The sequence below is a fragment of the Notolepis coatsorum genome, assembly GCF_963971535.1.
Source record: "Notolepis coatsorum genome assembly, chromosome: 10".
In the NCBI taxonomy this organism is placed as follows: domain Eukaryota; kingdom Metazoa; phylum Chordata; class Actinopteri; order Aulopiformes; family Paralepididae; genus Notolepis; species Notolepis coatsorum.
Window position 1 is genome coordinate 130,937,941 of NC_140174.1, and position 24,670 is coordinate 130,962,610.

Consider the following 24,670-nt stretch of genomic DNA (forward strand, 5'->3'; position numbering starts at 1 on the left):
CTACAAATCTTCAACACAGTTGGCTGAAAGGTGACTGAAAAGGTGACTGAAAACTGGATTGATGCAAGTTACATGAACATGTCTGTTTGAGGAAACAAAATAATGTATTAAACTATTGCAGTATTACACACTATTACACTATTGCATGATTACACATTTGCACAATATTACACTATATAACACTATTACATACTAGGACTACCCTATGACAATATTACACTATTACACACTATGTCCCTATACACTATTAAACACTAGCACACTTAGATAAGATAAACCTTATCCCTGTGGGAAATTTCTATACATTTTTTCAAATAATTATTATTCCTCTATTTAAATCTGGGGACAAACACAGTTTTACCAACTACAGACCAGTGTCTTTGCTTTCACAATTTTTCAAGATTCTTGATTCATGATTCTTAGATTCTTAGATTCTGAGTGAGAGTCAGTATGGATTCAGGGCAAATCGATCAACAGCCTTAGCCTTAATGAATATATATGAAGAAATAACCACAACCGTATATGAAAGGAATTACACAATAGGAATAGGAAATACACTTAAAAAAGCATTTGATACGATTGATCATCACATTTTAATTTCTAAATTACAAACATGCTGTGTGAGAGGGGTGGCGATGAACTGGTTAAGTAGCTATCTTGAAAATAGACAACAATATGTTTTCAGGTGACAATTATATAATTGCCTATTGTCTACATTAGCTACAAATACACTGTATTTGTAATACACTGTTTAGAACAATACTATTTGGAAATATTATGGCTGTATTACTAGTGTGTAACATATTAGAAGTGCATTCTTGCCTGACAATTGGTAGACCTTTTTACCATGTATTCATTTGCGATCATTGACCCCTCTTTTAGCTAGATGGTCAAAATGACAGCAACAGCAAAGACCTAAAAATACACATTTTCTGAACATTACATTTGAGGTGGAGCCAACTATATTGAATGTGTTGTCCCTCAAGGTTCGGTCCTGGGGCCCATACTTTTTATTTTATATATTAATGATATATGTGAAGTGTCAAACATATTGCAATTTGTTTTATTTGCTGTCGATACAAATTTCTGTATTCCAAATTACAAATGAAATGTGTAAACTTAAGATATGGTTTAATAACAATAAGCTATCCCTAAATTTGGAAAAACGAAATGTATGATATTTACTAATCGAAAGAAGGACAATGTGGCATTATGTATTGACAAAGGAATCCAAGGATTATGTTGGATGAGAAAATGACATGGAAGCCACATATAATGTACATAAAAAAATAAGGTAGCCAAGAGTGTTTTGTTTTGAACAAGGCAAAGAATGTGCTTGATTATAATTCTATGCGAATATTATATTGTTCACTCATCCTACCATATTTGAGTTACTGTGTGGAAGTGTGGGGTAACACGTATGAAAGCAACATAAAGCCCTTATTTATATTACAGAAGAGAGCAGTAAGAATAGTTCACAATGTAGATTCAAGAGAACATACCAATGAATTATGTATTAAATCCAAACTATTGAAACTTAAAGAGTTAGCTGTAATACAGACTTTATTAGTTTTGTTTAGAGTAAATGCAGAGTATTACAAGCAAATATACAGAGGTTGTTTGGTCCCTAATCTTTCACACCTCCTTGCAGCATTTTGACACCTATAACAGGGCCCCATGTTCACACCCAGATCCTCAAAAAGATAGATATTTACAGCACTTTATATTTTCGCCCCAACTCTAATCTATCATGTCTTTAACTTTTATACCTAATCATATATTGATTGATTGATTGAAAAGTTTATTAACAGATTGCAGAATGGGTACAGTTTCAAAGTTTTAAGGCCTTTTCCCCACACTCTGTGCTATTTCAGGTTACTGTGACATTAAAAGAGGGGTTAGATGTGCATGTTGGTAAGGGAAGTTGACCTGAAAATGCAGGCTTACCATTGCTACAGTGTATGGACATTCAGGCCTTGAAGTGATCTATATCCAAAATAAGTCTTAATTAAAGATGGTTGAAACAGTTAAAACAGCTTGGACAGATATTTTCTGGACTGTTTTCACAAACAGTGTTGTATTTGTAAATCTGCTATGTCCTAAATGTCTGGATGTATTGAAAAAAGGGGGACTCTGATGTAAACAAGACATAAGTTTTTCTATGATCTGTAGCCTTTTAATTTTAGTTTTACGAAATAAGAAAATAAGAATCACCACCCAAACTGTCAAATAGTTGGTATTACTTTTACATTTAGTCAATTAGTTGACGTTTTTATCCAAATTATAATTATAATACATCTCTGTTAGCGGTGTAACAATATTCATCAACGTGTAGGTTAGTTTATAGGACAATAGCCTGTTTATGGGGAAAATCTTTTAAAATATGTGTGAAAACATTGTGTGAACTAAAAATATGCTATGAGTATAATGTTGTACATTACTTGTACATGTTACAAAAGATATAAACCATTTGAATGATGACTGTAAATGTGTGTTGAGTTTACATTTTTTACTCCAAGTATGCATGTGCCCTAATCTTCACGCCTCATGCTGTGTTTTAGCACCTAAGAGAGCCCTGTTCACACCCCCGATCAGAGACACACACCTCACAGACACACATAGATCTTTTCTGTACTTTATATTTTCAGCCCAACTCTTTTAATAATAACTCTAAAATAATTAATGTGTATAATATAAAACACCTGTATTAACGAAATATTCAAACCCTAGACCCTTGCATGCTAATGTAATGGTGCACTTTTAATTTTACAAATTACATTTGTAATTTTCTTTTTGCTTAAACACAAGTGTATAAAGATTATGTCTTTATCCATGAAACTAATATACATACATACATTTGTAATTTGGAATACAAACAATTTATTTTACATTTATTTAGACTTTTGCTTAAACACATTAGACACATTACATTTGTAATTTGGAATACAATTATCTAAAGATTGTGACATTTGGCATCTGGCCTTAAGAAAACACACACAGACACCTTGGGGGCCGTTTTTCTACAGAAACGGGAAGTCGCAGAGTCATAAATCTGCTTTTGGCAGATGGTTTTGAGTCATCTCATTGGCCGTAGTCATTCTCCAGCCTCCTATGACATCTACGGGGGATGTCACTATCAGAATTTTCAGAGAAGCTGCAGTTAGACAGAGGGAGAAATATTCAGTCTACTGAGAGACATTTGAGAGAGGGTATTTCTTAAGATACACTCACCATTTGAAATAAATGCACTTTCTGAAGATACACTCACCATTTGAAATAAATGCACTTTCTGAAGATACACTCACCATTTGAAATAAATGCACTTTCTGAAGATACACTCACCATTTGAAATAAATGCACTTTCTGAAGAAAACACACTAAATGTATTTTATTCTGAAGATATATTCTTAAGACTTTGGAATACACATAATGTATTCAACCTTGTAAAACTTAATTGTGAAGATATATTCTGAAAACGTTTGGAAATACAGAAATACATATTGTGAAAACCATGGAATACATACAATCTGAAAATAAAAAAAACGTTTGAATCTAAAAAAAAATTGAATCTTTTATTTTGAAAGATTATTTTTTTTGAAAAAAAATAAATAAAAAACTTTTATTTTGAAAACCGGATGTCCCTCCCTCAAAACCGGATGTCCCGCCTCCTTACATCCTAGACCAATCAGAGAAGCCATAGGGGGTCATAAATCATCTCAAAAAGGGGGCGTGGCTACAATCCATCAAACTTTGATATATGCCCTTATAAGGTATGACATACACCTAAGTCCCGCCCCCTTAAACATCTCGACCAATCAGAACGCTACAATCAATCAAACTAAACGGGGCGTGTTTTGCATAAGTTGACACATACCGTATCCCTATTCTCTCTCTCACCTGTCTGAATCATTTGACCTGGCTGGGCCCTGCCTCGCTGGGCCTTTGCCCCTTGTCCTTCCGGTCGTTGGTCCAAGTTGTTCTGGTATCTCGTCATCGCTGTAGACAATGACATGTAAACACATTATACTTTCATGAACAGTTGAACAGTACATCATACAGCAAGCAACCCTTTATTTAGTTTCTTACCTCATTAATCATTAAAGACTCCAGTCACCCGAACAACTGCCTCTTTGAACTGCTGCGGTCAGGCAAGCGATACCGGAGTCTCAAGGCGAGCACAGAAAGACTCAGAAGAAGCTTCTATCCCCAGGCCATCAGGCTGCTAAACGAACAATGAACACTACACAACAACAACCACCAAACGCACATAGCACACACATCCACACGCACACACTCACTTTAAACAAACACACTGTAGCACCCACTCCACACACTTTATAGCACACACCCACTTTAAACAAACACACTGTAGCACCCACTCCCCACACTTTATATTTATTGATGAAGGATTGCACTACAACTCGTACACCTTACTGTAAATTGTACCTAAATTGTACCTCATCCCATTTCTGCTTTGCACTATATAGTACTGTACATTAGTACACTGCATAGTATTGTATATTATTATATGGTAACTCAGAACATTGTACATATGTCTATACCGAACACTGTGACCTCATTTTCTTCTTCTAAATTACATGCACTATGTTATTTGATACTATCTTGTCTAGCACAGTCTCTGGAGCGTAACAGTAAGAAGCATTTTGTATGAAAGTATTCTGTACTTCTGTATGACAACTATTAAAGAAACTTGAAACTTGGTCCTGATCAACACAAATAAGTTACCACCCCACCCCAGTTGTGGCCATCCACACAAAAGAAGTGACCACCCCACCCCCCATCAACACACAGAGACACACAGACACACACACTGTCCCCCCATTGCTCACACACAACGCTCTCTCAACATTCCATTCTGTATATTGTGTAAGATGTGACCACCCCACCCCCAGTTGTAGCCATCCACACACACACACACACACACACACACACACACACACACACACACACACACACACACACACACACACACACACACACACACACACACACACACACACACACACACACACACACACACACACACACACACACACACACACACACACACACACACACACACACACACACACTGCAAGCAATAAAATAAAAAATAAAAAGCAATAACAGTCTGTCTCACCTGTCTGGATCATGCATGGCTTCCCCAGCCCTGTTTCCTCTGCTACACCCAGGCTCATTGTCTCTGTGTACAATGACATGTAGAAATACATTATTTTCAACTAAGACTAAGTGTTTTATTCAAACGTTGTACATGTGTGAGGTGTTTCCCAGACAGAACAGTAATGAGTGAGACAATAAAGCATCTGTACCTGTCGAGGACAAAGGATGGATCAGCGCAGTGGCGTCGCGTGGGTAAAATAATAGGGGATGCCAAAAAAAAAAGTTATTAAAAAAAAAAAGGTTATTAATATATATATATATATATTTTTTTTTACTTAAGCCAAGCAGTCACCATGTACAGTATGGCTCGGCGGCCACTGCCAGTCAAACCAAGCAGTCACCATGTACAGCAGGGGTGTCAAACTCATTTTCACAGAGGGCCACATCAGCATTATGGTTGCCCTCCAAGGGCCAAATACCGTATAAATGTTAATGTAATGTAAAATAAATGTAGCTACTCATTTACATATTGTTAAACATGTTGTTTCTGTATTTATTACTTATTCAAGTTATACATATTGCATATGCATTTGCATAAATGTAAAAATATATGTTAGCTTATGTTATTTTAACAAATAATTTTAGTTTATCAGAACCCCATATTACTCCATCAATCAATGATCAAACCATTTAAGTAAATAACAAAGAAGAATATCATCAAATACAAGCTATGACATTAAGTTTGTTCAAAACCTTTTTGTCACAGTCAAGAGGGGCAGAACTAACAACTGTGAGCTGCAAAGAACGCGTGGGACAGATGTAGCAGATGTTACAAAAACAAATGGCTGCACACAACCTTGCAGAGGCCATACATCCAACTAATAGAAGATAGTTTAATTAACTTTAATTAACAGATTGCAGAATGGGTACAGTACAGTACAGCTCAATACACACAATTGTTAAGGGGATGCAGACCAGAGAAAGACTTTCGACTTGTTTACATCAGGGTCCCCCATTTTCAATTCGTAATGAAATTGCTATTATGTGTCTGCATGAACACACAACTGTAACTGTACTCAAAAATAACAAAATAAGGGTTCTCAGTTCACAACTATATTGGTCAAGTTTTGGGTGGGACTTGTTTGCGTCCCTACAGCTTCTTATTCAATTGAGCGAGATGCTCGGTTATGTCACACAGCCAGTTTGCATCTGACAGTTCAGACAATATTTCTTCAACCCTTTGTTACCTATTCCGCCTGGATCTTTTTTGTATTTTGGGCTGTAAAATTGTCAAAGAATGTCTGAGGAGTAAGTGCTTTTGGCTTTTTTCCTTTGTTACTTCATCAATACCTCAGATGTTCAACATACATGTATGTGTAAGAATGTGTAATAACTAAGGCTGTCAAAGTCAAAGCTTTATTAACGCATTAACCCACAATTATTTTAACACTGCTATTTTTTAACCCAATATTAATGTTAAAAAAAATATATATATATATTTTTTTAGCTGAGCTCTTGGGGGGCCACATCAAATGACGTGGCGGGCCGCATTTGGCCCGCGGGCCGTGAGTTTGACACCTATGATGTACAGTATGGCTCGGCGGCCACTGCCAGTCAAACCAAGCAGTCACCATGTACAGTATGGCTCGGCGGCCACTGCCAGTCAAACCAAGCAGTCACCATGTACAGTATGGCTCGGCGGCGTTACTACTATGAACAAAACAAAGCCAAGAGAACAGTTTTGACTCTTCAAATAAAGTGACTATATTTATTTTTCCAAATAGTTAGCATACTGTAGTATTTAACCCTAGGACGCACCAATATACTAGTTACTGTACTACTAGCATCATGCAACATGACACTCCTCTACTGTAAGGACAGGGATGTGACTAATAAACATGACACTTCACTCCTCTACTGTAAGGACAGGGATGTGACTAATAAACATGACACTTCACTCCTCTACTGTAAGGACAGGGATGTGTCTAATAAACATGACACTTCACTCCTCTACTGTAAGGACAGGGATGTGTCTAATAAACATGACACTTCACTCCTCTACTGTACAGGACAGGGATGTGTCTAATAAACATGACACTTCACTCCTCTACTGTAAGGACAGGGATGTGTCTAATAAACATGACACTTCACTCCTCTACTGTAAGGACAGGGATGTGACTAATAAACATGACACGTCACTCCTCTACTGTAAGGACAGGGATGTGACTAATAAACATGACACTTCACTCCTCTACTGTAAGGACAACTCAGTCATGCAACTCAGTTAGCATCCAAGCCAGGCCACGTGAGCGGATCGGCGCGGCCGAGAAATCCGCTCTTCGCTCTTTAAAGCTTGGTCCGCTCCGCTAATCGATCATGTTGACCCCGCCCCCAAGTCGCTCTCCGCTCGCTCCCCGCTCACCTTGAATCGAGCCCCGCGCCAGATCGCTCGGCAGATTTTTTTTTTTTTTTTGGAGCATGGTGTAAATTAGCTCAAACTACAACAGTCTACACCCCCTGGGCCCCTTAACAATTGTTTGTATTGAGCCGCATTGTAATTGTACCCATTCTGCAATGTTAAATAACGTTGTTTATCCATTCACTAGCTATATTAAGCGATGATAGGCTAGCCGAGCCACAATGCTATGGTCGCTGCCATTAACGTTAGCATGTAAGCTAACGTCAACAACAATGGCGTCGATACGTTTTCTAACAGGAGTGAGTGTGGGCGTCTCTACAGTGACAAAGCCTGAACCGGATATCACAGGTTCACCCTTCTCATTGGTTGAAAATGGCCTTCATGTTTGTACATCGCCATCTGTTGCTTTGGCATTGTACTGCATGTATATTACATCAACAGTGTTAAACCACTGTGAGCGACCTGGAGTGGATTGGAGCGGAGGAGAACTCTCGCTCCGGACGTCGCGCCGACCCATTTTAAAACCCACTCCTCGCTCACGTCAAAACCGCCCGCTCCGCGCCCCGCGCCGCTCACGCTCCGATCCGCTCACATGGCCTGATCCAAGCTAGCCATAATGTTACGTTAGTAGCTTAGCATCCAAGCTACTGTAGAAACTGCATCTTACCTGGTCAATAAACTGCCAAACTGGTCCTCCTTGCTCCTCCTGGACAGATAGATAATATTATCCACAGTGGTTTGCTGTGCTGGTCCTCAATAAATGTCCCGCCGGCGAAAAATAAGTGGCTAATAAAGTGCTAAATGTTTGATAATAGAATAGAGGCTTCTAACGTGCCTGCTCTGTTAATAAAATGTTCAATCAATCAATCAATCAATCCCGCGAGGGGATGACGTTCAGACCTATGGTTGGTTCAGACGTTGTCACGTGACTCACGTTAGCAAATGTGCAGAGGGGAGGCCAGACTACTTAGTCTGCTGACAGCCCCGTTTTAAGGTGTGGGCAGGGCTTTAGTCAGCTCGAATCTGATTGGCTAGTATTGGTTTTGGACTCCACATACATGAATCACATGGTGGGAGGCTGGAGAAAGACACCTCCCCCCTCTGCCTCTCCTCTCCTCTGCTGCAGTGACTGGATCAGTGACTGCACTGTGTCTCATCAGTGTGTTAGAGAGTGAGAAGGAGAAGAGGGAGAAATGTCAAAAAAAGAAATTATAACACAGAGATGAAAAATAATGATTTTTGATTATGATTGTAAACTATATAAATTTTTTTCTTCATATTTCATATTTAATTTCATATTTCATATTCATATTTATGGGGAAGCGTGGCTTTCCTTGGCTTCCAGGAGGATTCGCCACTGGATCAGCATCAGATTCTTCAGATTCTTCTTCCATTTCACTTCCAGAAATCACACCAATAAGTGCATCCAATTCCTCGTCATCATCGAAATAATCTAATCATCCCACAGGGAGACGGCTCTCGGACGCGGTTCAGCTCGCCTTGTCATGATGCCAAAAATTGCTCCAACAAAGTCAAAAGATACTCAAAATTGCTCCGACAAACTCTGAACTGTTGTTATCCAAAGCAGGCCGGTACAATGAATGAATGTTCTAGATGTTTCTACCAGGGGGTAGGGCTTAGTCAGCAGCTTCCGTTTCCGTTTACCGTGTGACGATACAATCTTCCTAGCCAAAGTTATTCAACAAATAAAAAATAAATGTGGCACATTTTACGCATGCGTAAAAGTTTATTTAGAAATTTGAAATGATCCTGGTTCAGTTATTTATTTATTTTATCAACACCAAATAAAAAGTAGCGTGTAACTTCCGGTCTAACCATTGGAACTACATCGAAAAAAACCTGGAAAATGACTACAATTCCCAGGCAGACCACGCCAAACAATTGACGTCATTCTATCGCGCCCGCGATATCAGCGTCGCCGGAGAGTTAATGCTTGTTATGTTGAAAGAGGAGCTCTGAGCTGCTCATGCAGTCGACTCTTGCGTGGTAAAGATGTGTTGACATGACATAGGTCTGGGAGGGGGAGAATTTGGCGTCGGTCTCTACTGCGAATGGGCATTGGGCAGAACGGCTCCGTATCCGGCTCGCGCAAATTACATGGCACCATTGTCAGCGAGTTTCCAAAACGAAAACACCCTTTCAGCGTTCCCGCTAGGGAAACGCGTTTTCCTGCCAAAACTGCATTTCTTTTTAACTTGGACATGCAAACGCAATCATTCAGCAACAAAAGGTTGCTGTTTTAGTCCAGTGTAACCATGGCCTGACTCTCTCTCTCTCTGAGCATTTTGAGCATCTATGTTAAAACCACCCTCTTTTCTTCCACACCCTTCCTCTCCTTCCCCTCCTTCTCCCCCCCTCTCACAACATCCCTCTATCTGTTTTATTGGAGTATCCTTTAGGGAGAGTGGCTGAGGATGAGGAAGGAGGTGTTTGAAAGTACATGTCGCATTAACGTAACAAGTCAGTAGTCAATTTCTCTCTCTCTCTCTCTCTTTCTCTCTCAGGTTTAATCAGGCAGAATTCACATTCATGTCCGAGGTGGGCCACCACGATGAGTTCGATTGCAAAAGCTCTGAACATTCTGCAGGCTGAGACCAATGCACATCTGGGATGGCTGCTGCCAACACTCGAGCAGTTGAGCGTGAAACTTGAACGAAGCAAGCTCTTACTCAAATACTGTGGTGTACTGGTGGATGCCCTTCAACAGGGAATCAAGTCCTGCTTCAAAGACATATCAAGATCCCGAAATCATCGCAACTGCCATCCTGCTCCCAAAATTCCGGACCTCCTGGACAAAAGATGAAGACCTCATCAAAAAGGGTATAGGTTAACAGAAACGGCATACTTTTATAATACATTCAAGAGTTTCTTATTCATGCACACCCATTCTTTCATTCACACTAATTATCTTAAACACCATAAAAGTACCCTCCAATAGCTTACAACAGTAACATCAAAGTTCATAAAGGCAGCTTTATGCTGTGCATTTTAGTAAGTAGTGGATGTAGCTGTTCAGGATGCACATTGCTTGTGGTTAAAAACTGTACTTGAACCTGGTTAGCATTTGTACAGATATTTATTATGCATAATGCTGTATTTTGGTCTCTTTATTTCAGTGGCGGCCGCTGGGTACTTCGCCACTAGGGGCGCTATACCAAATATTTTGCGAACATGTACAGTACAGTACAGTACTGTACCACGCAAGACTCATGGCAAGACGTGAGCGATTCGACTCACGCTCACGGCAATGAATCGGCTCTTATGAACGAGTCGCTCAGCTGTTACTACAACAACACACAACCAGTCAAATAAAGTATAGTCTAGACTCTAATTCACAACTTGAAACACAATATAAATAGAAAAGTTAGAAACAAAACTCGCCCGTCTCCAAACACAGGCAGATCTCTCCCTCTCTCCTTCTCTCTCTCACACACAGCGCGACGTGGAATCGATTCGTTACACAATCAGACCTATTATATACCAAGAATAACTTCAGTATGAGTACAGGGCTGTACACATATTTTGCATATTGTTAAACGAGCCAAGGCTAGCTATTAAACTATCGATATGAATCGAAAATCTGGGACCCTGATGTAAACAAGACAAACGTCTTTCTCTGGTCTGCATCCCCTTAACAATTGTGTGTATTGAGCCGTACTGTATTGTACCCATTCTGCAATCTGTTAATAAAGTTCTCATTCATTCATTCATTCAAACATAGACGATATTGAACAAGCCATAATCCACGTATTTTCAATCCGAGAGAGCTGCAGTAGTTAAATCAATGAGCCATCGATAAATAAACAATCAGCAATGTCTCGCTTCATGAATGGCCAGCAGTAGTACTGCTCCTAAAAAAACTATTTACAACCGTTAACGTTAAGAAGAGAGAGAGAGAGAGAGAGAGAGAGATTTCTTCAACCTCGAACCTAAATTCCTTAGCAACCCGTGTTACCAAGTAAACAAATCACAGAACGATAGCCAGTTAGCCCGCACCAGCCTAGTAGTACTACTAACGTTAGCTCCCAGAACGATAGCCAGTTAGCCCGCACCAGCCTAGTAGTACTAACGTTAGAGAGAGAGAGAGAGAGACTCACTGTTTAGTTGAAACGTCCAGGGCAGGAAACGTGTATAATCCGCCATATAGCTTGTTAGCCAAGTGTTAGCTCAGCTGAGCTCGTCGACGTTAGCACAACACTCAACAAGTACATTCCTTTGTCCATTTCCGCTCGAACAGACTGCAAACTACCTGGCGTTCTATCGCCATGCTCTAAGACAAACTCTAACCTTAACCAACTTTGAAAGAGTGCCTAAGCTTAACAGTCTAAAGAACTTGCAGTCACAGCACGGCACGCTCTAAGACAAACAACAGTCCTAGTACCAGGAACCAAGCTAGAACTTGCTAGAATTGGAACATTAGAAATTGGATTCGGCCAATCAGAGATCGTCTCTGTGAAATTCTGCCATAGAAAAAAATACTGGCGTCGGCCAATCAGAGAGCGTCTCCGCGAAATGCGGCTATGGAAATTCTCACGGAAGTTCACGCTGCTTTCTAGACCGCTTCAAATCGCGCTCGGATTCCAACATAATAGTCATATTTCAACGCACAACGCCGTATGCACTGATTGGCTGTGACGGAGACAGCGATCAAACTGTGACGCGCACTCAGAGCGCTATCGCTTCTTGCCCGGGCGAGAAATACGAAAAAATAAAAAAAAACGTCACTTCCTGCCCATGAAAACGCTGTTTTTTTAATTTAGATAATAACGTTATATTGTGCATTGGAAATACAAACATACTTAAAATGAGTAAATATTATTCATTTTAAACATGTTTATATTATTTATAGGGCTATAAAACAAAAAACAAAAAAGTTTTTTTTTTTTCTTATTCTCTCATTTAACAGGTGGGTCGGCGCCCATAGCGCCACCAGTGGCGAGCCGCCACTGCTTTATTTACCTCTATCTTTATATCTGTTCTCCCTAACCCCCCCCCCCCCCCCCCCCTCTCCTCTCTCAGGTCTGGAGTCTGGACTAACGGAACGTAAACCAATCCCGGTCACCCTCTTTATCTGGGAACGCCCAAACCCAACTTCGGTCACGCCCCATCTTGCGCGGCATTCTGGATCTTTCCTCACAGCCCCACCAGATTTTGACGTCGAAAGGTAGGTGATATGAAATCATACTTATTTTAGAGTATATATATCAAATTTCATGAGTATTCATCTATATTTAGTCATCTAAAGACTACTAGATGTGAACGTTTGTACCACTGCAACGTTATAATTGTTCGAATGTGTTCGGGGCGACGCTGTTTCCCAAGTAAAAGTAGCATCCTGTTCCTTAAACATGAACTCCCACTCGCCCCAAGATGAAGTCAGATCGTTTGTTTATGTTGCTAGCATATATAGCCAGTGTTTTGTCCGACGAAATGTGTTGTACATTTGTAATCTTCTTAATAAGAGATCTAAGTTTGTCTGAAGTAGGGTGACCAGGTAGTGATGAACTGAGGTTGCGCGAAAATAATCGAAGGGAGAACAATAATTGTCGCGGGGAAAATAATGAACTGGTTTTCTCTCTCTCTCTCTCAATCTCTGTATAAAAAAACATCTGAAGCATAGACAGACAGAGTGACAAAGTCCAGAGACAGCACAGCAGACACGGTAGGTTTGTGTGTGTGCTTGTTTGTTTCTCTACAGGTGAATGGAGGTGTGTGTGTGTGAGGCTGCCATGCTGAACTGGGTGAAGGTAAGGTTGTGTGTGTGTGTTTGCATGTCTGGTAATATTTCGGCATAATCATTTTGGTTTCATGCTCATTCATATTCAAGTTCATTAACAATAGGCAAGATCTTCTTGATACCTTCCATTGTTCTTCATCTTTTCATCAGAATTTCACTCATATCCAACAAACCATAGCAATAAACTAAATTCATCATTGAGGTCAACAACCTCCTTATCCATATTCAAAAAACAATTCAAATCTAATTTAATTTCATCATAAATCACTCACATACAGTAAGTTCCCTCCTAGCACTGTTTTTTTTAAATAATGTGCTAAATAAATAAAATAAAATAAACTTGTCAGTCGTACAATAATAATAAAGTTCATATTATTTTACTTTCTTGTTTAAAATATTTGTGTGTGTTTGCAGAGCATGCCTAATATCCGGCAAATGCGGAAGAGGGAGAGGAAGGTGCGTCTGTGGGCCCCGGAGGCCATGGACCAGGCCGTCGCAGAGGTCAGAGCAGGCAGGTGGAGTGCGAGGCGGGCAGCCACGTTCGAGGTCCCTAAGTCCAGCCTGATCCCGGACACCATTGACCGTGGGAGGGCAGCCTGCGCCAAGAGGGGGGCCATAGAAGACTACTTCAAGCTCCTCACCACCACCTTGGAGGAACATGGGCTGAGGGAGAAACCCCGTCATATTTACAACTGTGATGAGACAGGGTTTCAGATGGACTCCAACCGGAGGAAGGTCGTTGTGCCCCGTGGGACGAAGCACGCCTACAGGCAGGCCCAGGGAACCAGGGAACACATCACGGTCCTGGCCTGCCTCAAGAGTTCACCCGAAGATCTGGAAAGGTCAGGAGGAACACCACCAAGGCCCGCCTGCTCACCGCCCAGGAGATGACGGATGCCATCGACGAGACAGAGGACCGCGCCGCCCGCGCCGAGGCAGGAGCTCTGGCCAGGGCAGACCGACAGCGGCAGCGGGCTGAAACATCAAGGACTCCCACAACCTCCTCCCGTACCCCGCGTGGCGGCTCTCTCCACAGCCGCAGAAGAGGAGTGTATGAATGAAAACATTTATAAATATGTATGGTGTGCTGTAAATAGTTGATATTGTTCTAAGTTATGTTTATTATATTTTTTATATATTGTTTATAAAATGTTAAAAAGTGCTGGCTGTTGTGTTAAATTTGTCATATTTTTGTTGAAAACACATGTACTCTCAAATGTTAATGTGACAAGTGATTTTGATTAATATTTTGTTTGTTAGACAAATAAAATGGGGATGTTGTTTGCTCCTGAGATGAGATGGTAGACAAACGCTTTATACACTACCTTCCAGTTAACAGTAGATGGCAGCATTGATTTTAAAGGATGAAAACAGGTTCAAACAAAAGAACTCCATTTTCCAAGATCTTTTTTCACAGTTCACAGGTCAGCAGGTCAGTAAAAGGTGATGAAAATGCGATCTGAACACAGGAGCGTTAAACTATGAATGCGCCCTCACGTCACCTCAGTACAGTGACCGTGAATGGCCACCTAATTATCATAATTAAAGTGCATCATTAGCATTATGTTTGTTGTCTAAAGGGAACTAAAATGGTACAATTAAGTTTTTAAATGTTATCCGCATATATAGGACAAATAAAACAGCGTTATTTTGTAAAAAACTCCAATGAAAACGGCGCAAGGTACGTAATATTCGCTATTGTTATGCAAATGTAATAGAATCCTATAAAAAGGTGGACGCACTTGGGCACCATGACGTTACATCAAACTCCAATTGGAGCCTCTGGAGTGCCCACTGGAACCACACACCACCAGTTCGTCTGACGAAGACTATTTCTTTTCCTCTCTCAAGTCTACAACCGCTCACGACACCAGCAAGCAGCTGGATGGGTATCTGACCTGTGCGACAGACACCACCAGGGAGTTACTACAGTGGTTTCCGGCTGTTTGCCGCCTCTCCATCAGGACCAACATGAAGGATGTCGAGGTTTTTTCAATGTATAATGTATATATTGGGGGAGATGACAGCATCTAAAGGGGCCAGGTCAGAGAGGTAGATATGGTGGTGGAAGCGGTGAGAGAGAGTCACTGTGTTTAGCAGCAGACTAAGATAGAGTCCAGGGCATGCAGAGGTCGGTTCAGCACATAACAACTGATAAGGACTGCGAGAAGGCAGAATGGTCAGAAAGAGAGAGAGTGACACCACTAGAAACAGACGTGTAAGGGTGAACAGCAGTTGCCATGACAGCACGTCACATGACAACAAAAAGAGGGGCGGGGCCTGTCATTGATATGCCGAGATGATAATGATGATGATGAATATTATAAATGTGAGTTTCCTTCCGGGTGTAAGTTAGATCTAGACACGAAGCTGACGCGAGCGGACGTGGATCAGAGACTTTCATCCCTCCCTCACCCTCGCCGGTGGGGGAGGGGAGATGACACATCATCATTAGCTTCGGCTAACGGGAGAAGGGTTTTGGCTAACGACAAGGCCTCAGCCACCATTGGACTAAACAGCAGAAGAGACGATAGAATAATGAATTTAGTGTTCCATCAAAGACTGTTCAAGGACAATACGAAATGGGTAACATCTGATGCTTTTGTTTATGTAATAAACAACGATTCCAAGAAAGGTACTACGCTGTCCAGTGTTGAATACTTATGGTTACGGATTGCTTTAAAGGGGAATGACAAAGATTGTACAGCCAGTATGAGAAGACAGAGAGAAATAAAAACAACGCAGAAACTACACAACGACAACGATGGAGAGGTGATACTGGCTGATTGATCCAAATCTAACAGTTGGTGCCGTTGACAGCCGGATTGCAGATCGAGATTAGATTAGGTTGAGACGACGATGCCAACGGTGGTTAAAGACAATGGGGCTGGAGACGGGGCAGTGCCAAGGCCATGAGAGATGAGGCCATGCAACCGAGCGAAACCATGGACGCCAGACAACGTTGAAGAGGAAAAACGTGAGTGTGTCTCACGCCAGGGGTCTTAGCCTTATCTAACCTCACAAGCCAATAAAAACGAACAACTATGGATCCGTAAACATAATTAACACACACCTAGGCCAGCTGTAATGTGAAGACAAACAGAGATATGAATGAGTGATCTGGCGGGAGGGGGTGATGTGTATTACAGAGAGGGACAGGGCTGCACGGTTTTGTTTTGGGAGAGTCGCAGCGGCAAGAGAGGTCTTATCTAGGGGGGAAAAAAACAAAACAGTTGCTCTAAGCACAGAAGTCACTGTGTAGAAGTGTATTGGGGGGGGGGGGGGGGGGGGGGCGGCTGAAACCCGACGGAAAAATTGTTATGGCAGGACTGTTATGACGAGACCGTCGCCTGAGATGGTTCACCTTAGACTGGCGTGGTGGTCTCAGAGACGACCGGAATTGTTATAACAGGAGGAGAGCCGAATGGAGATTTACCTTAAAGTGTGTATTATGTCCTATCAGGCAAGAGTTTTAGTCCGAGATAAGCGTCCCCTGATAGGTGGAAAAGAGAGAAAAACAGCTGTGATTTCTGGGGCTTGGAGAGAGCTGTAGTCTTCAGCCACAGCCACAGCCACAGACTCATTCCCCCACGACACTCAACTAACCGCCTCGGACAGTCCTTCATACCAGCGGCCATCAGGCTCCACAACAGTGGGCAGCGACTAGCAGCCTCCAGGCTCCACAACAGGGGGCAGCGACAGCGACTGCTACCAGACATTGACCTGGGACTTATAGGAACCCAAGGAGGACAACCTACACTACCTTAGGCTTACTGCACCTTATGTGGACACTGTGATACTGTGATACTGTGAATAATGTATATTTCAGTGGATACCGTGATACTGTGAATAATGTATACTCAGTAGATAGTAAATTATAACACTACCTCATGCATACTGCACCTTATGTGACACTGTGAATAATGTGAATATTTCTTCAGCTAGTCAGATAGTAAATTATATTGACCATATTGACCAAATTGTTTACACTGCCTGTGTTGTTTTTACTACCTGTACACTGTGTTGTTTTACTACCTGTACCCCCCCCCCCATGCTGCTATGATGCCTGAATTTCCCCAAGGGGATCAATAAAAGAATATCTTATCTTATCTTATCTTATCTACCGGGGAATGTCAACAAAAGCCGCAGAGAGGCACAGAGACGGGGCAGAATTGCATGAGCGAGTTTAGTATGAGGAAATGACATCAAAATGAGCGAGATAAGATGAGAGGAAAAACAGCTTTTCGGGCCTACGGAGGGGAGTTTGAGAGAAAAATGACAACAAAACCAGAGAGACAAGATGGCCGCAAGAAGGGATTTTCCACAAGGAGGCTGACACCAGATAAGAAAGAACTAGAGATAGGGGGGACATGTCAGCTAAATTACTCTAGACTGAGTTGGCCGCCAACTAGGGGTGGGAGTGGGGTAATGCAGGGCACATATTTGAAGATAGATATCTGCTACCATCTAGTGGCAGAGAGGTAGAGAGGAAGTATTTAAATTAGAGCTGGGCCGTTAACATGCTGCATTAACGCAAGACTATTATCGCGCGATAATACAATTGACGCCGTTAATCTATTTCTCAAAGTTGAGTCTGTCTTGTCCTTAAATACTTGCCGTAGTTCCCAGCTCACGCTGTGGTACCCGGAAGTGATTGCACAAGTATGTACCGGAGCTGTTGTCAGAATAATGTGTCAAACTAAAGTAGTGGTCCGGTAATCATTGTTATACAGGTGAGGTTAAGAAGTCCTCAGGATATAACACAATTTTTGGCTTTGTTTACCTTATTAACGTTAGCTTAGCGAGTTAGCATGTTAGCTCACATTGCTCCGGGCGGCACTTGGAAACATCTACAAGAGGAGGAAATCCACTTTACACACTAAAGGAAGGATCGACTGGACTATCGTGAGTGTTTACAACAGAAATGGCTTGGGTTATTGGAAATATTGGACCGTTTGATGACAATGTGGAGCAATATGAAATGAAATGGGGGACCCTGATGTAAACAAGACAAACGTCTTTCTCTGGTCTGCATCCCCTTAACAATTGTGTGTATTGAGCCGTACTGTATTGTACCCATTCTGCAATCTGTTAAATAAAGTTTTCATTCATTCATTCGTTCAAATGCTTGTTAGAATAAAATATAGTTCTCGCAACCCTTACCAATGGTTAACACCTTGCCGAGGGAGGACGAGGCGAGCAAAGAGTATGACCGGTCTCTGATGAACTCTTTTAGATTCATAGGGGTTTGAACGTTACGGCCTTGCAGGACGCTGTTTGAGGCCAGACGAGCAGATCACTGATTGATGGGCTTATCAAACTGACCGGGTATACTGGGGCTTAATACACTCTAGTATTTCGTATTTAATATTCTGATATTATTCAGGATACTCCAGTATTCTTTCTTTGATATTTTTCAGAATACTCCAGTATTCTGTCTTTGATATTGTAATATTATGTCTTTAATAGTGTGATATTATTGAGGATAATCCAGTATGCTGTGGTTAATATTGTGATATTATTCAGGATACTCTATTATCTGTTTTTAATATTGTGATATTATTCAGGATAATTCAGTATGCTGTGGTTAATATTGTGATATTATTCAGGATACGCCATTATTCTGTTTTTAATATTGTCATATTATTATGGATGCTCCAGTATTCTGTCTTTAATATTGTGATATTATTCAGGATACTCCAGTATTCTCTCTTTGATATTATTCAGAATACTCCAGTGACTGTGTGTTCCCTGGTGCCACGGGGAACGTATGGTGGGCATCGACTAGCAAGATCAGAGTTTTGACGGTATGCTGTCTTCCTTTCTCTGGCATGAGGGAGGGAGGCAGTGTACGTTAAAACGACAGCTGAGTATGATTGAAAAACCAAGTAGTTTGTTGATTCTGACGGTTGTTTGAAGAATCAAAAGGGAGGAGTGAAGGATGTCGAGGTCTTTTCAATGTATATAATGTATATATTGGGGGAGATGACAGCATCTAAAGGGGCCAGGTCAGAGAGGTAGATGTGGTGGTGGAGGCGGTGAGAGAGAGGGGTGTAATGTAGATTGGGACTGTACTGTCCAAAGGGGTGTAATCTTATGACGTATTTCTGTATTATATAAACATCCCGTGAAACAAGGAGAGGTCACTTTTCCATTTTTACTTGAGGCCTTTTCTCTGCTGTAACAGATACTATGATAATTGTGCATTTCTTTTGTAACTCTTGTATTTTTTAATTAAAACTTTTTGAAACGAAATCTTTTTCTTCATGTTACTTCTTCTAAAAATACTGGTAAGCTATAATGTCACTCTTTTTAGCACCTCATTCAATGTCATGCGGTGTATTGAGACTTGAATAAAGGTCATTTTGGAAGGATACTTCTCCCTAGGATGCAGTGGCGGCTGCTGGATGCTTCGCCACTAGGGGCGCTATACCAAACATTTTGCAAACATGTACAAGGCACGCATTGGCGAATATTATCACCATTGCCATCGATCAATATATGATCACAGTCAGTCAAATGCAACCACGTTTCCAATAGCCCAACACAAACACGCACAGCTCTCTCTCTCTCTCTCTCTCTCTCTCTCTCTCTCTCTCTCTCTCTCTCTCTCTCTCTCTCTCTCTCCCTCTCTCTCCCTCTCTCTCTCTCTCTCCCTCTCTCTCTCTATCTCTCTCTCTCTCTCTCTCAGATCGATTCAATAAGAAACACATATGTATATATTGTCATTTTAAACAAGTTACCATTCATTGTCTGAGTGGTTATGCTCTACCCGCGGCGAAATTAGAGAGAGAGAGAGAGAGAGAGAGAGAGAGAGAGAGAGAGAGAGAGAGAGAGAGAGAGAGAGAGAGCGAGAGAGAGAGAGAGAGGGGGAGAGAGAGAGAGAGAGAGAGAGAGCGAGAGAGAGGGGGAGAGAGAGAGAGCGAGAGAGAGAGAGCGAGAGAGAGACCGAATTAACTCACTGTTTACGTGGTCCACTCACTGTTGTCCCGACTCCCCAGACTGTTGATGTATATCAAGCCGGAGGGCTTGATAAAGTGTATAATCCGCTGTTGATGATGTATATCCAGTCCACTGTCCAGACTGCCATATAGCTTGTTAGCTGTTAGCAGTTAGCACCACACAACAAGTAGTTTGATTTATTTGTCCATTTCCGCGTCGAACAGACTGCAAACTAACTGGCGTTCTATCGCCATGCTCTAAGACAAACTCTAACCTTAACCAACTTTGAAAGAGTGCCTAAGCTTAACCGTCGAAATAACTTGCAGTCACGCTCTAAGACAAATAGCTCGCATCTCAGTCACAACAACACAACTATGATCTCTACCACCAAGCTAGAATTGGAACATAGAAATTGGATTCGGCCAATCAGAGATCGTCTCCGCGAAATGCTGCTACGGAAAAAAAATGTGGTCGGCCAATCAGAGAGCGTCTCCGCGAAATGCGGCTACAGAAATTCTTGACGCTGCTGCCTAGACCGCTTCAAATCGCGCCCGGATTCCAACATAATAGTCATATTTCAACGCACAACGTGTTACGCACTGATTGGCTGCTACGGATACAGCGATCACACAGTGACGCACACTCAGAGCGCTATCGCGTCTAGCCCGGGCCGAGAAAAAAAAAAAAAAAAAAAAAATGAGTCACTTCCTGTTCAGGAAAACGAGATTTTTTTATTTTATATATTAACGTTATATTGTGCATTGGAAACACAAACATACTTAAAATGAGTAAATATTATTCATTTTAAACATGTTTATATTATTTATAGGGCTATAAAACAAAAAACTAAAAAATATTTTTTCTTGTTCTTCTCTCATATAACCAGGGCAGGGCCTGAGGGGGGGCGGCGCCCTAGCGCCCCCCAGTGGCGGCCGCCACTGCTAGGATGGTATCCTGTCACTCTTTTTAGCACCTCATTCAATGTCATGCGGTGTATTGAGACTTGAATAAAGGTCGTTTTGGAAGGATACTTCTCCCTAGGATGGTATTCTGTCACTTTCTAAATGTTAGATTTTCAACACATTACCTGGCGTTTCAGCTTATCTCTCAAAGAGAATAATATATAAAAGTATTGTCATTAGGGCAGACATATGGCATGGATCTACTTCATTTATTATGTATAGATCTTAGGTATAATAAGTACAGATGTCTGTCTTTTCTCTAAAAATAGCAAAAGAAGTAAAGAAGAATCTGTAATCTATTGTATTCAATGTTAGAGGGGTTTTCCAGACAGCAAGCATTAGAAGAAATTACCTCATTCATTTAAGCTGTGAGATGTACATTCACCAGCGCCTATGACATATGAGGGAGGGATAATCACTTGATTGATGAAAACCCTATTTGAACACTCAAGTAGATTTACTAAGGAAAGAATTATCAATAAATCTTGCTTGTTAGAATAAAATATAGTTCTCGCAACCCTTACCAATGGTTAACACCTTGCCGAGGGAGGACGAGGCAAGCAAAGAGTATGACCGGTCTCTGATGAACTCTTTTAGATTCATAGGGGTTTGAACGTTACGGCCTTGCAGGACGCTGTTTGAGGCCAGACGAGCAGATCACTGATTGATGGGCTTATCAAACTGACCGGGTATACTGGGGCTTAATACACTCTAGTATTTCGTATTTAATATTCTGATATTATTCAGGATACTCCAGTATTCTTTCTTTGATATTTTTCAGAATACTCCAGTATTCTGTCTTTGATATTGTAATATTATGTCTTTAATAGTGTGATATTATTGAGGATAATCCAGTATGCTGTGGTTAATATTGTGATATTATTCAGGATACTCTATTATCTGTTTTTAATATTGTGATATTATTTAGGATAATTCAGTATGCTGTGGTTAATATTGTGATATTATTCAGGATATGCCATTATTCTGTTTTTAATATTGTCATATTATTATGGATGCTCCAGTATTCTGTCTTTAATATTGTGATATTATTCAGGATACTCCAGTATTCTCTCTTTGATATTATTCAGAATACTCCAGTATTCTGTCTTTGATATTGTCATATTATTGAGTATACTCCCATTTTCTGTCTTTAATAGTGTGATATTATTGAGGATAATCCAGTATGCTGTGGTTAATATTTTGATATTATTCAGGAGACTCTATTATTCTGTCTTTGATATTGTGATATTATTCAGGATAATCCAGTATGCTGTGGTTAATATTGTGATATTATTCAGGATACTCTATTATTCTGTCTTTAATATTGTCATATTATTCAGGACACTACAGTATGCTGTCTTTAATATTGTGATATTATTCATGCTGTGATGAGAATACCGTCCATGTTAGTTTACCTTCAATGGAGAAGTGCATTAAATAATTTTAATGCAAAAAAAGTGTCCTCTGTTCTTTCATTTCAGCATTTTCTATCGCAGAACACATTCCATTGTGGGCAGAGTGTATGCTTGGTTTCATTCCAGCCTTGCCTGAACACCAGCTGATGATTTCACTAATTGGCTCACCTCTTCAACTAACTCAGGGGTTCCCAAACTTTTCAGGCTGTGACCCCCAAATAACGGTGTCAGAGAGCCGCGACCACCACTATTATAGGAGCTAAAAAAAAGTAAAAAAAAAAAAAAATTATAATATAATTTTATTTTTTTATTTTTTTATAAATGGAAATGTATGGTTGAAACATGCAAACGTTCAAACGCACAGACACTAATAAGCATTGGAGGCTTTTAACCAGGGCCGGACTGGGGAAATCATTCAGGCCAGGAAATATAGTGCAAAATATAGCCCCAGTCAGGCCACTTTTTAAGCAGGGGGTCTGGGGGTCCCCCACCAGGAAATCTTTTGTTACAAAGACTTAATTTCCTGCATTCTGGTGCAGGATTTTTTTAATTTGTACCCTTTAAATGCCAGTGTTTGTGATGGCATCACAAATTATTGTTAAAAAACAGGCTAGCATAATGTATGATTAGCAACAACACAGATATTTATGGATTTTCAGTTTTTTTGTAATTGAAAAAAATACAATATTTTATTCAACTTCAGCCCTGATCATAACACCACATATTCATTTTATAATTCTAACCCTTTAAATGCCAGTGTGTGTGATGGCATATATTTGCAATATATCAAATGCAAAGTAGATTTTTCTGGGGGGGATTATTACAGGCTAGCATGTGTCAATGATTAGCAGTTTTTTGTAAGGGTCCCGCCTCCACCAATCACATGCGGCTCCCTTTGTGTGTGTGAGAGCAAGAGAGAGAGAGAGAGAGATAGTTCTCCAACTTGTGTGAGTTGCAGTGATCTCCATGGTTGTTCCCCACCTAGGTTATCTAACTATTGCGCTGGTGCAACTAGAAACACTGGCCTGGCCTGCTTCTAAGTTCAGTGGCCTGACTGCATAAAAAATTATAATAATAATAACTTTTTTTTTGTTGAAATTTTTTTTCTTTCTTTTTAAATCATCTGGCGACCCCCCGCGACGCCGACTTTGGGAACCCCTGAACTAACTCACCTGGTGCAATGCATAGTTAAAATGAAAACGTGGCCCACGATGGAATGAGTTTGAGACCCCTGGTCTATCCCCTTCACAAAAAGAAAAAGTACTCAGACCGTGCTGTCTCCCACGCGTCATGCTCAAAAGTCACTGGTGTAGTCGAATGTATATGAAGGTTACACAGATGATACTGACCTCCTTCGACCAGGGTATGAAGATTACACCCACCCACCCACTATACTGTACCAAGTTTTCATTTAAATATATTGGATGTCAACAATCATACTAGATGTAACAGTACTGTCTATCCGTATGTCATGTATGTCATATATGTTATGATGATGAATTGAAAAACTCACTGTTGTTTTAGGAATACAGTCATTTCCACAACTCTGACAGCCTAGTGCAGGGGTGGCCAACCCGCGGCTCGCGAGCCGCATGCGGCTCTTTGCCCGTCAATGTGCGGCTCTTCCATCAAAAAAAAAAAATTTTTATTTTTATTTTTTTTATGTCACTCATTCCACAAGGACGTAGAATAAACATTTAATTTCTTTTTTAAATGGTCCATTTGCATGTTCTTGGTATCTGAATCTAGGGAATTTCTCCACCATTTTTCATCATATTGCAACACCGTTTTTTGCAAGACGTTCACAGAAAGGTAGAGAAACTAACTGCGTTCTGTTTTATGGCAATAACGTTCAGGTTTGTGGGAGATAATCCCAAAAAATAAGAGAAATAAAAAAGTTAATCCAGAAGTCAGATGATTGACAGGGGCTGGTGTGAGCTGGGTAGGGTCGTTTTTCAAAATTTGAAAGCCCTGCGTCTCTTCCTTCAAAAGACTACACTCACTTTTGGATGTGCCACTTCCTCCTGTCAATATGCGGCGGTTTCCGACTCAA